Here is a 12,434-nt window from a genome sequence, read left to right as displayed (position 1 = left end):
TATTTTATTAAAAGAGTTTGAACCACTCTCTGATCCAGTAAGACCAAATGGAAATTAACTGGATTTATAATTACCCACAGAATGTGAATCTAAATCCCAACATAATAGATAAAGAATTTCTATTTTTTTAAGATGTGGAAATAAAAATGCTGATATCCATTAAAAGTGAGTTCTAAGTGACCAATCTGAAGCCAATGTACTTTATTGTCCTCTTTATTGCTCTGTGAAATGTTCTAGCAAGCTGGTATTGTATTTAGGGATGAACAATAAATCCTGGCCTTGTCAGTGATGCCAGAATTGTTCTAAAGAAACATGGAATTTTAGGAGCTACATAAAATTGGTTATGTTTCGCAGTCAATATGCCAGTCTTCATTAAAGCAATATGCTCATGATATTATTACGGTATTCTAGTATGTAACCTCAGAACATGAAAATCTCATAGACACCTTAACTGAGGCCATTTGAAGCATGACATGCTACTCGAAGCATGCATCTCAGTTATATTCTAAAAGCATGGTGTTAGGCCAGTCACTGATGTGCTCACAAATGCAGTGTTTGAACATAAGAACTAGTTGTAATAAACATCTATTTAATTTTTCAATATCAAGATATACATGTCTAGTTTACTATATGATTAAGGCATTGCCAGCTCAGATGAAATATTCTGCTGAAGGCAACACACGCATTGCAAAAAGCCAAACTCTTAGCAAATTCTGATCAAATGACAATACCGAGGTGCCAAATAGCCTACTGGTATCCTTAATTAATCAACCTATTTGCACTCTGAAAAGGACCCCGATTCTAGCTCTCACTGATGGTGCCCTTGGCTGGGAGGTCAGTTATTTCCAACATCTTTCATATAGAATCCTTACTAGAAACGCTCTAGGCTGTCACCAGATAAGCACAACCTTGGTCAGCTACTGCTGTTGTGTAACATTGCCCGCACATGGTCAGTTAGTGACGATGGAGACTGTCCCATCCCCCACTTCACCAAGCCTGTGTCTTCAAGAAAGGAAGGAGTGAAACTGAGGATGAAAAATTCCTTTTCCTTTCAGGCATCCACATCTTGTTTTACACTCATCCTGTCATTGTCTCTATGACAGCCATTTAATCTCTTTCCCAATGGCATCAGCAATCCAGCCTATCATGAACATTTCCACAATGTGTTGTGAACAATCTCCCTCATTATGGTTCCTGTGTAACCCATTTAATCCCTTTCCACAGTCATGTACAAAGTATCTGGCTTGGACTCTGTACCACCCTCACCCACTTTGTCTTCTGACGGGGTAAACTACCATAAATGTTCAACACAGTGTAAAGCCAAATCCTGGAACCTTCTCATGTCCTTCATTAATAATGGTAACTATTACCTGCTTCCGGTAGCAGTAGATCCATCACTTTCTAGAGAGTATTTGATTAATTCAGCTTGTACTTAGCCTCATGATGTTCCTCTCCATCCCCAAACAGGCATTTCCGCATTGTTCTGGATTTGTGCAAAGAGCTATTTTTGCTTTAGCAGTCCCCTCAGTTGCAACGTGTTTACAAATTCTGCTTGGAACTCTGCCCAGTTACACAAAACAACATTTCAGAAAAATTATCTTGGCAATCTGGATTCTCCACAGTTGCAATGCGGAAATTATTTTTTCACAGCACTGCACAGCAGTCACATGTCTAGTATAGCTTATCCACAAACATGCAAACAGGTGCCACTCGAAGGCAAAGTAGACTGGCTGTCCCTTTATCCTCTCGGAATCTGGGATCCAAATCAACAGCATTGTCAGCTAACACAACAAAGTCCAGATGCTGGGCCTGGCAAGGGTGATGTTTTAAAATAACACCTATTGATTCACAGTTTTACCAGCCCAATTTGAGTTCCCAACATATTGTCTTTTTAATTTCGGGCCCACCACCGCCCCCCACCCCACCTTTCCCTTTTGCTGTGGAGTAAACACAAGAATGACAAGGGTAAAAACGATTGGAATTTAGGAGATCACAATCAGGACATTAACTAAATCTGTTATAAAAACGTTTGTTCTCAGGCGGAAAAATATTTCTTTAATTAGAAATATGACATGTGCTGATACACAAGGAGGGCAAGAGGTATTAGAACTGTGACTGAGGTTACCTAGAAACCAAGCAATGATAATTACAGCTCAAAGAGAGGAAGATGACAAAATATATTCAGACTAACCTTTACTGAGAGCATCAAGGGACCTCCTCCTGGTTGCGTGCAGTCAGCTCCGTGAGCCTATGAGCTTTAAAAGGGGAGATATCTGGTTATAGTGGAATCAAACATACCATTTAAAAAGGTGGGAGGGAAAGATAGACAGATGGACAAAGATAAAGGGATACAAAACAGCAGGGGGACAGAAAAAGAAAAGAAAGGCATGCAGCCTGTGGGAGAGTAACGTGCACCTGCAACCTTACAATGGGGAAATGTGAGGGGTAGGCACCCTCAAAGAAAGGGATGCACAATTTGGGAGAAAAGAAAGACATGCAGAGAGAAAGCTCAGGAAGACATGGGCGGGGAAAGAGAGAGAGACTCAAACAGACTCAAGGCAAAAAAAATCACAGAGAGGAGGAGGAAAGGAGGCAGCATTACCCACAGAGATGAGCAGAGAAGGCAGAATAAAAAAAAGGAAACAAAAGGCAAACAAAACCGAGGATGTTATTTTAAAGGATGATATGGTTACCTTGGAGACAGATTAAAAACAGTTCCTATGATTCTGCAATGTTAAACCTCATTGCAGCAATTTTAACCCATCAGGGAGAGCTTGTGAGAGCTGTTGTGAGAGATAGGGGGACAGGTCTGCTGGAGGAGAGATGGTCGCCATGCATGAGAGGGCAAATATTCTGCCGTTAGAAGTTATAATCGGTTAGAGTGACCCAGTTTACCGTTCCTTTCACACTGTGTTCTGCGCCAATTACTTCTCTTTCAACCACAAAATGTGTCAAACTCTGCTCCCAAATTCCGCCAATAGGATAGGCCCCCATTTCTAAGTCCACTGCCCCTCAAGCAAAATCCAGTTCACTTTGCTAAGGATTGATAGCAGAAGAAATTTCTGCCCCTCAAGGGCTGTGAATCTTTTGGAAGTCTCTATGCCAGTTTGCTGCGGGTCTGCAGTTGGTGGAAACGGTGTTGGTCATAGAGTTCTTGAGGAAGAGGTAGATAGATTCTTCTTAAGCAAAGAGTGAAAGGTTGTCAAGGGTAAGCAGGAATGTGCGTTTGAGGTTATATTCAGATCAGAAGTGATCATGTTGAATGGCCAAGCACGCTCAAGAGGCTGAATGGTCTACTCCTACTATATTTCTTATGTTAATTTGAGGATACTCAAGATTGTGAGTAACATATTTTTAAGGACTCAGAGAATTAAAGGATATGGGAGCACGATAGGGTAGTGGAATTATGGTTGAAGTGATGATGTTATTAAGTAAGCCTGTGGAGGGGGTGTGTTATTTTTCTGCTTGTATTTCTTACCTTCTCATGTCTTGGTTGGTTTTGTTTTTCAGTTTGGCACATGTGCTGTGAAGAATTTGGGGATATTGTGCCAATAATTGATTCTGTTTGAAAGAGAGGCTAACTGAGGCACTGATAATAAATCTTCCTTAATCATCTTTAAAAAGAAGAATAATTTGTAAAGATTGACAGTAGCAAGGGTGTGGTCAGGGAGAAGTGGAGAATGTTTTCAATTTATAACCAGTTTGATGCAATGGTCTTTACAATGTAAAGCCTCTTTATTTTTGTCCAAACTCTATGAATATATAGAATATTCCAGCAGGAATGCCACTGTTCCACCCTGATTGGCTCCCACTTAATCTCACTCTTTCCTCCCCAAAAACATTGTATTTTTGTTTCTTTTGCTTGGGGTAATTCTTGTGCAGGGGCCTAGGGAAGGAGGGAGTAATCTGAAGGCATTTAATAGCCAAGCTCTTGGGTTGGTAGGGTCACTGAAAGTTGAGTCAGTGAGCTGTACAATTCTCATTCTCTCTCTCACTCTTCTGCTCTCGCTCTCTCTCTCTCTCTCACACACACACACACACATGACATAGCATCAAAAGAAGTCAATCCTTTCGCCTGTACTTTGTTGCTGCTTTGGAGTGCTCCCTCCCCATCTTCCTCCTTCTACCCCTCCTCCCTGCTGCACAAATTTGTAACCAGCATCCATAATTCAACACTGGTCCCAGCATAACTCAGATGAAGTAAAGCCTTCAATGTACAGATTGTTCAGATTCCAATCAACTGAGTTTTCTTTGTGTGCATTGAGAGCATTTTAACAGTGTGTTTTATTCAGTTCTCTCCACATTTAAGGACATAATCACGCCCGTTCCATAGTTTTTTAAATCAAGCTCATGAAAACTGGGTCTAGGCCCAAAACATCAGCCTTCCTACTCCTCTGATGCTGCTTGGCCTGCTGTGTTCATCCAGCTCTACACCTTGTTATCTCATGAAAACTTTGGTCAGGATTTCATTCCTTGTAGGAAAAAAAACCTTAAAATTTCAGTGTGAAGGTCGCTGGCCGGTCAATGTCATTTGACCTTGGGTATCTATGAATTATACCCCCATAAACTTCATTTAATGCTGTGTGAAACAATGTATGTATCAAATGTGCAACAATCCTCAAAACAGCACAGTTTTATTGAAATAAAATTCTGACTTGTAACATTAACAAGAAAAGATTGTTTGCAATTAAACACATAAAGGTCTCTATTTAAAAGGATTTAATAAATTGGCTGAGATCAGAAGTCACATGACACCAGGTGAAAGTCCAACAGGTTTTATATGAAATCAAAAGCTTTTCAGAGCACTGCCCCTTCACCTGACGAACAGGTAGTGTTCTGAAAGGTTGTGATTTCAAATAAACCTGTTGGACTATAATCTGATGTTGTATGACTTCTGATCTTGTTCACCCCAGTCCAACACCAGCACCTCCACATCATAACTTCGATGAGGAAAAGCATCATGTTTGTCAAGTTTTCTGAGGCAAATGATGTCTTAACAATGCTTAAAAGAATTAGAGAAGCTCTGCAACACGGCCCTTAATAAAGGAGCAATAAATTGTGAATAATTTAAATTACATTCTGATCTCACTTGTGTATATGAGCTTTTCATGCTCTAAAATAGAAATGGAATTGGAAACCTGTTCAACTGAAAATTAAGCAGAAAATTGGCCACTCAATGTATTAGAGAATTTAGGATTAGAAAAGAAATGTAACCAATTGAAATCTGTTGGCTGGTGTAAATAGCAAAGAAGGAACAGAGAAGGAACATTTTGTTTCTTTGCCAGGGCTGTGACATGTAGAGAAATCAATCAAGGTGTTCAAGATCATTAAATGAAGCTACTCAGAAATCCACACAGGTAAAAATACCGTATTCCTGATATGAAACACAATACACATATCAAATTCAGAGAGCTTAGGTACAGGTCAGTAAGTGCCAAACCTTAGGGATAACTAAAATAAGCCAGAGTTTAACCAGATTTTGGTAAAACTCATGCTATTCTCACCAGGAATGTCTTGTCCATTAAAGCTTTCTAGTATCTCCTGTTAAAACAAATAAAGTTTGGAACAAAAGTTTAACTCTACCGACTACACTAGGATAGCTGAGGTTTAGTCCCAGCATGTTGCTTTGACAGTTGCAAGTGCTAGGGCATGTATTGTGAATTGGGTCTGGATTTGTTTCAGTGCTGCATACTTCTTCACTGATTGGATAACCAGAGGGAAACGTGCATCAGTCTTGAGGCGAATTAAATGCCCATGAGGCGTTTGAATATCTGTTTTCATTCTTGAGGGACTTTAATCCCTCAAGAATGAAAATTCCAACCCTGTGAGCTGCCAATCAATCATAACCCTTCATTGTAGGGAAAATCAGTGGCAGCAATGGCTGCTGCAAATAATGCACAAAGGGCCAGGCCCAGGTTCAATTCTGGATCCCAAGGCAGAGGTGAGTGAGAGTAGAAATATGGTTTTGGGGAAGGATTGCCAGTCAGGGGAAGGGATCAGATAAAAGGACAAGGGATGGGCTTCAGCAGAATTTCTTGGCTTGAAAAACAAAATTATGCCGATGGTGGCGTAGTGGTAACATCAACTGTACCAAAACCATAGGTTGATATACGAGGACTGGAGGGGGATGGATCCAAATTCCAACATTGTAGGTAGTGAGATTTGAACTCAACAAAAAGATCTGGAATAAAAACATCCAGCCTGCTGGTGACCATGTAACCATTGTCAATTGTTTTAAAACCCCATCAGGTTCACACTTGTCCTTTAGCCAGTCTTGCTTGCTCTGGCCTAAATGAGATTCCAGACAACTAGTACTGAAGTTGACTCCCAACTGCTGTCTGGGCAGTAATGATGGGTTATAAATACTGGCATAGATAGCAAAATCCCCAAACTGTGAGAAAATATGAAACCCTTTCCCAATGCTGGGTCCCTCAATTAGATACAAAGTGAAAGTGGGATGGTTCCCCCACCCACCCTCACATAATTAGAGGCATTTAAGAGAGCCGTATGACCACCAGGAGGAATGGGACAGACAAATGAGTTCTGCAGAACTCTGGCCACCACTCGGTGAACTCAGGGTTCACTGCTAGCAAGCAGCTTATTAATGAGTCTAATTGCCTTCTCATCACTGGCAGGAAGGATTCCCAGATTGGACACTCTGACCCAAATTTATTAGGGATAGTCTTCTTGACATCAATGTGGACATCAATTGCCCATTTCCACACCACCCCCATGCCCACATCCTTGCCAACATGCCTGTTTCAATGGGCAGTGCAAAACTCACTCTCTGTTACATTGCAAGAAGCTCAAAAACATATGGTAAAATCAAAGATATCGTCTCACCGATCATGAGTGTAGATCATTGCTGCTTCCCTTACAAAACTGATTCTATCTGATCTACACTCCCGAAGACCATAGCTTGTATTGAAATTAAATCCATTGTCGTTAAGGGTAAAAGCAATTAATCTGGTGTCAGCTTACCTCAGTCAATAGCACTCAGAATCAAGAGGTTATGTGTTACAGCTCCATTCTTGGACTTGAGCAAATAATCTAGATTGATATTTCAATGCAAGACTGCAGTACTTGTACGTTGTGACGAGTTCTGGCTTTTGGATGAGTCATTAAGTCAAGGCTTTGTCCGTCTGTTCCTTAGGATGTTAAAGATCCTAAGGCATGATTCAAAGAAAAGCTGTCCTGATGAATGTTCTTCTCTCAGGAGCAAAAATAAATTACCTGATTTGGCTTCCATTTTCATCTTATAGGGCCTGCTCATGCAGATTGGCTGCTACATTGCTTATATAAGAATAGCGACTACTTCCAGAGTAATTTATTGGTTGTGAAGGGCTTTGCAAATTTAATTTCAGTGCAGGGCCATTTATGTTGAATTTCTTTTTGTTCACATTACATAGCATTTGTTTAATACCCAACTAATTCTTAATTAAGTGCTGGTGCATTAACCCATACAACCCAAGACGAACTAGAAGGAGTTTTATTTGATTGCAGTGCTTGGCAGACTGAGAGACACCAAACACAAAGGGGGTATACCTGAGAAGCATAGGTCTGAATATTAACAATAAACACATTTTCTCCTGCCCATCCATGTTTTATTCACTCATGTGTTTTCTCAAATCTCATAATCTTTCCTTTTTGTTTGATACACAGGCTTTTTAAATTCGTGATTAGCAGAATACATCTATTAATTTCTAATTCACCTTCACTTTTGTGCTCAATGCTATCCTTGTTGCTGTCCTGTGCATTGACCTTTCATCTGACTTATTCAATAGCTGAAGAAAATAAAGGATTCCTGTTTCTTTCTAACAGGAATAGTCTGACTCTGCTTTCAGTTTTCTTCCTTGAACCTTCATTGATGCTGATCTTTTGCCTCCAGCTATTGTCACCAAGTCTTTTGACCTATTCATCCAAAAAGAATTGATGCACTTTCATAAACTGCTACAATATCACCAACATTTCCAAAGAGCCTTGTGCCTTCCTAATATCATAAGAAAGCATTTAAATTTCAAAAACTTAATGCAAACACATTCTACTAACATTGTACCATGAAATCTATAAGTGGTATTTTACACCACAGACTTCTTCACATGTAATAAACATATGATTTTATCACCTGCTTTTTATGTGGTCAGATACAGTTCTTATTTAGATATTGTGCAAAGCTACAAGCATGTGGCAATAGTAATAATCATTATGTAGAAGCTGGTGAGGCTATCCAACAACTGTTATTGATTTTGAAAATCATTGGATATATAAATCATTTGGTATGTGGAAATATAATCACATCCTGATTAAGACATCCAAAGTCATTTATTCTTCATAATCACATTCTCCAAATGCAATCTTTATTGAGTCAGATCATCCTTTTGTTATAATTTAGAAATGCTAATGCAATCTTCAAAGAGTTAATTGCCAACAAAATGTTGGCTGATGATATGTGCCCAGTGCACAAAAGAAGATGAGTTTACTTATAAAGGAATCTGTCCAGCACATAAATAGGGTGGACAATCAGAGGAACAAATGTTGGTACATTTTATGGATAAGCGATCATTGCTGTCATCTCAATAATTCATTTATCTCAAACTGCTCATATGAAGTACATGTATCAGGATTTCAGCATGAACTATTATTTTATAATGAAATAAATTTGATTCCATACATCAGAATACATCTTCTCTTGAAGGGCATTAGAAGTATGTTTGATGTGGAGGAACAAAAATATTGGGCACAATGTACAAGGAAATTGATATTGGGAGGTTTTATGTAAAAATAAAGATGTCTATGTGAAAGGGTCAAAACATATAATGCAGGATGACAGCGCTACTGGGAATAGCTGAAGCAGACAGAGGTGGGGATTAGTTTGCACCAAGTTTTGGTTTTGAATGCCTGTAGAATCTGGGAGGAAAGAAAAACCAAAGGAGATGACCATTCTGAATCTGGAGAGACAATAAGTGAATTTTGGCCGTCTTTCTTATCAGTGGATATATGGACTGTGTGTGTGATGGGATGTGGAGGGCAGGGGAAAATAGGGATGCCATGAGGAGGAATGCTGTGGCTTGTAGGAGAATGCTGACAAAAGCAGCCAGGAAAGGTTAGGCCATCATTCAGATAATAAATTGTTTTGATAATACAGTGAGGGACAATCTAAGTAATAATGAGAAACAATTTTTTCACGACTAGAAATAACCAATGGACTAGAGAATAAATTATTTTTGTATACTGGAGCAATAGATGCTGAACCATTAGAGGACTAGAGAGAGGATGTGTGAACATTAGACGTACACTGTTGAATGTTTGGAAATAGAAAGTGGAAATGGATGAAAACGAGAATAGCAGGCGCAATAACTAGCTAGCTTTCAGTATCTAAATATTCAAAAGTGCACTGTATGTCCACCCATCCTCTTTCTAGCTAGCTAGCACTCTCTATGGATAGATAGATACATCGACAGATAGGCACGGAGAATTGTTCCATGTGAACGCGGCCCTGGGAGCTGTCCCTCTTCTGCCGGTGCTGAAACCAGCCGCAAACTTTGACTTGAAACCGGGACTCTACACGTCAGTATACATCCTCTTCTGGGGGACATCGAAAGTACAAGAGCTGTCCGAAGTTGATGAACTAGAAGGCTGGGCACAATGAACAAGGAAATTGCTATTGGCACGTTTTGTGTAAAAATAAAGATGTCCAGGTGAAAGGATCAAAGCATGTAATGCAGGATGACAGCACTGCGGGAAACAGCTGAAGCAGACAGAGGGGGATTAGTTTGCATCAAGTTTTGGTTTAGAATGCCTGTAGCATCTGGGAGGAAAGAAAAACCAAAGGAGATGAGTGTTCCTATCATTCTAATCCTGGAGAGAGAATAAATTGATTTAGGCAGTCTTTCTTTTAGTGGATATGGGGAGCACAACCCGGGTAGCCGGCACTCTCCGGGAAACCTAAGACGAGGAAGGGAAATGGAACGGGTCTAAGTGGACATTAAAGTAAAACCTTTAAATCAATCTTAAAATAATTGTAAAATCCACCGTTAACAACGTTTCACATGTTAGTCAATACGATTATTTGAACTTGACGCGGATTTCTTCTCTCTCGTTTCACAAATCCGCCTTATCTGATTTGCTTGGGGCCGAATGACGGGAGGTGTCTGGAATTCTGACGAGAACGCGGCTTCATCATTGTGAATCCGCTGAATATAAAAATTGGACAATACAATATACAGGTTACTAATGTGTTACAGTCGGGACCTCCTTCCCTAAAATAACTCGCTCGTGGAGCACACCCAGCAGAAGCTGTGCGAGTTGCAAAAGCGTGTTTGCTAAAGCACCAGGGATGTGAATGACCAAGAACGTGTCAATTCATAGAATCGGAGTGGAGTCAAATAGATTCAGTTTGACAGGTCAAGCCACATTTACACCAACGGGTTTTTTTTATACCTGTCGATGGTAATAAATGTGTGAGATTTACTTGAAAGTATCCAGACATGTTGGGAGTCTTCTACCTTAAACTCAGTTAGAATTTTTTAAAAATCTAAATACAATATTTGTTCAACTCAACATTACAAGCAATTGTCATCACAAAGTTAAAGGTTACGAGGCAAAACTACTGAGGTAAAATGTACTCGAGAACATGCACATACAGACACCGAAAGAGTCGGCACGGACAGACGGGCACAGTCAGGTTCAGAGGGGGCCAAGCAAACATCCAAAACAAGCTAAAATACACATACAGGCGCGTGCGCCAGAGAAATATCCGGATCACAGATAAGAGAAATACATAGAGAGACACCGAGACCTCGATCTACAGATAGAAGCGAAGGCAGAGCGAAACACAGACCCAGGCACAGACACACACACGCGCAGCCAGACAGACTTTCAGAGCAAGAGAGACAGGTACGGGAAGAGAGAGACCCGCCCAGAAGCCTGAGGATATTATCAGATAGACGCAAGCCACAGGGAACCACAACTAAACGCCCAGAGAGCTAACCGTTGCGTAGCTGTTATTTAACAGAAACCGCTCCTAACTGAAAACATCAAGTTTCCCGAGTTGACTAGCAAAATTTACATGGGTATTGATTTACGAGCTGGGTGGGTGTAGGTCCTATTGGAACCTTCTTTTAATATGAAACTCTAAAGATTGCTTTGACAAGTGAGTGTTTGGCTGCATGTCGCCACGGTCCTGATTTATGTCTCTGGTGCTCGGTGAGGGTACAACCCTCTAATTTTATCTGTAAAATTCCCCGGCGCTCCTCCACTTCAGAAATCCTAGAAGAGACTAAGTGCGAGCAATCACCAGCTAGTTAATCTCTGGCATCTCCAACGGGATAACCCTGTGACCGAGCAGACAAATTAGCAAGACATTTAGTTCCGCGGCCGAACATTTCGATCTGACTATATCCCTTGTTGTGTTAGTGACAATACTTCTTCGAAGTCCCTGGTCAGGGTTCAGGTGAACTTTCTCAAGTGAGGGAGAAGGTTAGGAGGTGGACACGGCACTGGACGCACAGCACAGAGGTGGGGAGCTGGTGTGGCTAAGTGAGACGCTGCAGGGCGGGTTGATTTAATGATGACAGTTTAGCGATTCAATCGGGATTAAAACAATCCTAGGTTTGTAATATGCATTTGTATTTTCGACGACTCTCTAATTACCAACCTTCAGTCTCAGTCTGCAATACGACTTAGACCCTCTCCAATTAGAATGTCACTAAAACGATGCAATCGGCGCGCTTTGAAAATAAATGTGGATTAACGTGATTATTCCCGTTCATGTCTCCGGACTAATAGCTGGCAGGAAAGTTTAAAATGTAAACGCGCCGACTCCAAATGTATCGTCGAATGGGGTCTGGCTTGTTGACCACCAGGATATCAGTTACACACCGAAACATTAACACAATTAGCAAAGGTACTTTGAATACAGTTTGAATCAATCAAGTTAGAATAAATAATTTCCTTCCCTCTTCCATTACCTTTGTTCGCTTACCTGCTTCAATTTTTGTAGCTCTTTTTTGTAGCTCGCCGTCCAGCCGTGGGGAGAAGTCTCTTCTTGTCGGTAAGAGGGAGCTGACTTATGCACAGCACAGTGCTGCTGCTGGAGAATTGCAACTGAGCCCTTACTTCACAGCATTGCTGTCTCCTGCCCAGTCTGCCTCTGTTTGTCTTTATAAGTGGTGACAGTAGCAATCAGACAGGGAGACTGGCTTGACGGTGACAGCCTTCCTTATATGTTAGCTTGGAACAATAGGCAGGATTGTTTTATTTTGCCCTCCCCCACGCTCCCTTCTCACCTTTGGTAAGGGGTTGTCTAATGAAGCCCCTCTCCCTCCTCCTCATCCCACAGGTGGCCTGTCAATTACAGGGGGACTCATGGCGTCATCTTAAAGGGGGAATCTCATTTTCAAAGAGAAGACTCGTGCTATACCATCAAAACCTCG

General features: G+C 40.8%; 1 long non-coding RNA gene across 1 annotated transcript in view; it reads right to left on the bottom strand.

Moving 5' to 3' along the window:
- Positions 1 to 12,212, bottom strand: part of LOC125467399 (uncharacterized) — a 36,184-nt gene extending 23,972 nt beyond the window's left edge. The window contains exons 1-2 of the long non-coding RNA XR_007250627.1: positions 11,984 to 12,212; positions 2,192 to 2,255 (exon numbers count right to left, since the gene is read on the bottom strand). This is a non-coding gene — a long non-coding RNA (uncharacterized LOC125467399). The remainder of the gene's footprint in view (positions 1 to 2,191; positions 2,256 to 11,983) is intronic.
- Between the last annotated feature and the right edge of the window lie 222 nt (positions 12,213 to 12,434).

This window comes from Stegostoma tigrinum, chromosome 33, assembly GCF_030684315.1.
Source record: "Stegostoma tigrinum isolate sSteTig4 chromosome 33, sSteTig4.hap1, whole genome shotgun sequence".
Classification (NCBI taxonomy): Eukaryota; Metazoa; Chordata; class Chondrichthyes; order Orectolobiformes; family Stegostomatidae; genus Stegostoma; species Stegostoma tigrinum.
Note: the sequence above shows the minus strand (reverse complement) of the source record. Positions and strands in the feature narration are given on the sequence as shown.